The sequence below is a fragment of the Orcinus orca genome, chromosome 6 (genome assembly GCF_937001465.1).
Source record: "Orcinus orca chromosome 6, mOrcOrc1.1, whole genome shotgun sequence".
NCBI classification, from domain to species: Eukaryota; Metazoa; Chordata; class Mammalia; order Artiodactyla; family Delphinidae; genus Orcinus; species Orcinus orca.
The window spans coordinates 28,522,765-28,528,592 of record NC_064564.1 but is presented as its reverse complement, the minus strand read 5'-3'; positions in this window follow the sequence as shown (position 1 = coordinate 28,528,592).

The following is a 5,828-nucleotide window of genomic DNA, read 5'->3' as shown; positions in this document are numbered from 1 at the left end:
CGAGCGCAACTCTCTCTGAGCCCGCCCATGTGTCTATCCACATGTATTCTTTGTCCTCCTAATAAACACTTTACTTGTTTCACTACTTTCCGTCTCTGTGGAAATTCATTTCTACACAGCAGAGAGGCTGAGACCTTGTCACTGGCCACTAGTTCCTGGTGGTCTAGTGGCTAGGATTTAGTGCTTTCACTGCCCCGGCCTGACTTCAATCTCTGGCCAGGAACCAAAATCCTGCTTCAAGCAGCTGCAGGCTGAGGTCACCTGAGATCAAAACAGGGGCAATGTTTATCTTGTTTAAGGTCAAGTCTTGTTAAAAAACAAAATTCAACTGAGTAAATTTGAAAATCTGATTGGCCTTATTTGATGCTTTATGAATTGGGCAGCATCTCATCTAGTAAATAGAAGGGCACTTTGAGAAGTTATACAGAATGGAAGGTTTTTATAGAAAGGAGGGTGGGCAAGAAAGTCATTAGCAAAAAAAAAAAAAGGTTATTTGGGACTAGTACTATCTTCTCTTTGTAGGGAAGGGAAGCCTTGAGTTTTATCATGCAGATTGCCTCTTCTTCTTGGGTTAGGGGAGATGGAGAGGGCCCATGTGATAGATTACCACATTGGTGCTGACCAGAAAATTCCAGATTTCAGAATTAAGATAACATTTCTGGTGAAGGTCAAAATTGCAAGTAGGTTAAGTATTAAATATATGCGTGGTATCCTGGGCTTTAGCACAAATGAAACCATTTTGTGTCAGTGGTTTTCCTCCTTAATAGTCCCTAATGTAGAACTAGCAGAAGCACAACAAAGATTTGTGAAAAAGTAAATGAGTGCCTAACTCAATTGATCAACTGGTGTAAAGAACGTGGCATAAGAATAAAAAGATCTAGAGAGCAGATGAAAGAAGCTTTTGTTTATATTTTTAAAAGGAATGTCTTCTGTGTTTTCAAATTACTGAAAATCTAATCAGCAATGTTGATGTGACTATTAAAAATGATGCTTTTTGAAAGGTTAGAGAAAGGAAAAACAAGAAAAAAAATAAGGATGTTTGACATTCTGGATGTTGGCTAAATGGCAATTTAATCACTAAGAACATATTTTATTCTATTGTCATGATATATATGTAATATATGTAAACATATATTTATATGTCATACATAATATATATTTCTTTTAAATCACCCTTATTGAGATATAATTTACATACAACTAATAGCACTCGTGTTAAGTGTATAGCACAGTTAGATAAATTTTGACAAATATATACAGTTGTGTAATCACTACCACAATATACAAAATTTCCATTACCCAGAAAGTTTCCTTAGGCTCCTTTGTGGTCATTCCTCACCTTCCTACAAAAGTGATATGATTTGCTTTCAGTTACTATAGTTTTCCCATTCTCAAATTTACATAAATAAAATCTAACAGTGTGTATTTTGTTCCTCTTTTCTTTCACTCAGCATGTTTTGAGATTCATCCATGTTGTGTATATTAATATTTCATTCCCCTTTATTGCTGATGTGAATTACTCATTCACTTGATGATGAACATTTGAGCTGTTTACAGTTTGCAGCCTTAACCTTTATGAAACCATAAGGATTTCCATTAGAATTCTTTAATTTCTTACTCAATTCAACAGTATGATTTGAAAGTTATCATCAGAAACCTGCACTTGTCAGAAAGTCTTTAGTATGAATCTTCCTGAAGATGAAGCATTTTTGCAAAAGCATCTATGAATGATAAAAAGACTTAAAAAGACACAAAGATCTGGTTAAAAGGCAATTGACACAAAAAAATTGTTTACTGCTGTAAAATACAAATTTGACATATTCAAATTTTAGAAATTTTATATAATTTATAAGAATATCTATATTAATGATATTTAGTATAATCTAAATGTATAACCTAAGAAGGTTGGAGATACATTTATCTCCAATCAATTGACAGTGCCTCCTATAACTTACCAAATAATCCTGATTAGTTTAATATCTCTCTTTGAGATGACTTAGGGGTCCTCTGAAACATCCCAAAGCTATCTAGAGGTCAAAATAACTTCAGTTAGGATTCTATCCTTGAGAAGTTTATCCAAAATGTTAAAAAGTTTCAAAACACTTGGTCAAATAGGATTACAGATCACTGTGAAAAAATACTTATCCATTTAACCAAAGTGACAATGAAAGATTTTAAAAACAAATACAGCAAATTATAACAGATTATTTAAAAGGTAAAGAAAATTTACAATCTGTAATCAAAAGCAAATCAATATTCCAAGAAAACTTTTTTCTCTTAACAGTTTAGCCACTGACAGACCCAAATGGCTAAGAGAATGAATACCCTGGTCCCACACACAAGTTCCACTACTTACTAGAGAAATCTCAACCAGCAAAGCATGCGTCTTTTTCCCTTTACCACAGAAATCAAAAGTGCCATGGGCCAATGATGCCTGGTCAGTGGCAAGTGTTCAGGGCCACCCCTGAGACAAAGGTGCTCAAGTAGCTGCTGAGTAGTATCCATGAGCTGCCACTGGTCAGGGGCCAGTGTGCTATGGTTGAGATGCCCACTAGGGATGGTGGCCCCTTCATGGTTGCCAAAATTATAGCCAAACCAAACACAGATTCACTCACCCAATGCAGAGCAAAGCCAATCTACTGATACCAGTTGTGGTGAAGGAAAGTACAGTGTTTATTTGCAGGATGCCAAGCAAGGATAACAAGCAGCTAATGCTCAAAAGACCCAAACTCTCTGAAGACTTTTGGGCAAGTGTTTCTACAGGCAACATTAGGAGTGAGGGTCTCAGGGTGAATTCAGTTCATGGACATTCTTTTGATTAGTTGGTGGAGAGATGACAGGGTGATGTTTTGGGAACCTTAATCAGCAGCCTTCTTGTTCCAACCAGTCTGGGACCTACATTCTTATGATCAGCGTGTAGTCAAATCCTCCACCAGGTGGAGAGCCTTAGTGTCTACAAAAAAGGCTCAAGTGTTGTGGTCCAAACGTGGGTTGGAAAAGAATTTCCAGACACAAGGCAGAATGTAAAGAAGATAGAATTTATTAGAGGAAAGTGTCTCTATCAGAACAGCAGGCTGACTTCCTAGTAGTCTGGGAGAGTCGACCCCAAACATGTGCTATTGATCAGTTTTTATAGCCAGAAAACAAAGGAATGGTCCAAGGTGAATATTTCATTTACTAATTGGTCGAGGCACATATACCTTCCTTCTACAGGGTGGCAGTGGAACAGGGAAGATGCCTTTTCTTATTTGGAACAGGTCCCATCGCCCAGCTGGGATCAGGAATTTTATAACCATCACAACATGGTGGGGAGGGCAATTAAGAGTCTGGTAAGGGGTGTAATGCTGACACTTTTTTAGAGAGGGTTGTTCTTTGTCCTTGAAGCACCATTGTCCTTGGAGCACCACATCAAGGATATGTGTCAGACTGTTATCTATATCCCTTGAGGAGAAAGGGATATAGATAACACTCTGGTTTTCAATCTATTGTTACTTTTCTTGCTTGACTGCTTTTTCTTTGTTTCTGAATTTTGTCAGTTCTATAATCATTAACTGCTCTTTGGAAATCAAGGGAGGCCTAGGAGACTAAAGCTTTTTTTTACAAACAAGAAGCAGGGAACACTGGGAGTCTGTCACTGGGAAGGCCCCACAGGATCCTACTCAGTTTCACAATCATGAATAAAGTTGTTTCTATGAACGTTCTTGTACAAATTTTGTGTGGACATATTTTTCTCATTTAAATTCCTAGGGGGTGAAATTAGGGGGTTGTATTAATGCCAAACTGTTTTCCAAAGTAGTACATCATTTCACATTTTCTTCAGGAATGTATGAGACTTCTGGTTGTTCTCCATCCTTACTAACATTTGATGCTATCAATCTTTTTAATTTTAGTCATTCTAGTAGATGTGAAATTATTTGTATTGTGGTTTTAATTTTTCTTTGATGACTAATAATGCTGAACATTTTAAAAAGTTGCTTATTTACCATTCATGTATCTTCTTTGGTTAAGTGTCTTATTAAATTTTTTGCTTAATTTAAATTAAATTGTTTGTCTACTAAGTAGCGTTTTAGTAAAAGCTGGAAAAGAAGCAAGTTTGGCTGGATTGCAGAAAACAAGGGGGAGAGTGGTAGGAATGAGGCCAAGAGAGACATGGGAGAAGGGGAGAACAGATCAAAAAGGACTTTGAGGCCTTGGTGAGAACTTTGGATTTATTGTAATTAAATTGAATTCACTGGATGATTTTGAGTATAGAGTGGCACAATCAGGCTTAAATTTTAAGGGACCACTTTGGCAGCTCTGTGAACAGGCCAGAGGAATGGGAGTAAACACAGGATAGACTAGGAGGTTATTGCAGCAGTCAGAAAGAGAGAAACTGGTTAGTTGCAGTTCTGAATGACCTTTCCCCTCACTCTTGTTCCTGACATTCCAAACTGCATAATTTCAGATGTGGAAGACTGAGAATTTTCCTGGATTTTCTCAACAGAATATTGACTTACTCAAGGCCTTTAACTGGAATACACTCTAACGAGGGTTGAGAGAAAGCTAACAATAGTGGCTTGCTTAGCTTAACTCAGTGGTTATGCTTGTTAGTTGTTGCAATATTATGGTTGTGTGACTCTTTAATTAGTATTCACTTTCTCCATCTTGGAATATAAGTTTGACGAGGATGGAAAAATTATCTCTTTTTTTAACTCACCACTGTATCCTCAGTTTGAGCACAGTGCCTGCCAATTAGCATTTAGTCAATGGGTTTTTTTGTAGGGGAGTGAATGTGTGTATGTGTGAGGGAGAGAGAGAAGAGAGGCAGAAAGAGAGGGGAAGAGACAGACATAGGGACAGGGGAACAAGTCCGTACTGCAAAAGAACAGGACAATATTTTCTGTGAGTAGAATGTTCAGAGCCTGTGTACTGTGTTCTTTTCTACTTTCTCAGGTTAGACTTATCACTTCATAAATTATCTTATCCAGAATGAATCTACATATTTTTTTCTTATAAGTATAAACAAAAAGATTTTTTTGGGGGGAAGAATTTTAATGTCTCACTACAATTCAAGTACCATACATGTCTCTTTCTATTATTTGTGTATCTTGAAAATATACCAGCATTATTGTCTAGCACAAAGGAGGCACTAAATAAAATTTTTTCTTTGAAACATTGGTACTATAAATTATAAGAGACAGGAGCCATGTTTTCACAGCTCTTTTTCTTGAGCACCCAGCCCAATGGTATTGTGGGGATGGAATAACAATCACCATGAGCACAGGTCACTGCTGACATAGAGACTTGCTTTCTCTCTAAACCATTTGACTTTGTTGGTGCCCAGGGCAGGATGCTCCAAAATTTGCCTCAGTGGAATATTACTTTGAATTAAAGTTACTGAAGAAATGACTGATGCATGCAAGAGAGACACACTGACCTTCCTATCTGTCTTCATGAAAGCAGGAAATTAATATCTCATGTGAATGGTGCCCTCCCTGTACCAGGAGGTAGAAAGACATCATTGGCACCAGAGATAGGGAATTCAGGGTCAAGAAGACCGTATAAACCTTGTTACTTCTTTAACTCAAGAAGGTTGGCAGGGACATTTCTTCCTCCTCAACAGCTGACAAGACAACCAGGAGGCTGGCTAAACCCTGCTTCCCACCACAAGACTGCTGCAGCTGAGAGAGCCTAGGACACATGACAAAGGCCAGCAGAAGGTAAAATTTCTTATCTCCACAACTTCCCAGGCCTGTAAGGTCTGGTGGGAGGGAAAGTGTTTAAGAGTCTCCTTTTCTCTATCTCTAAATTTAGATTAGCAGAAGAAAATACTTATGGAGCAAGATCCT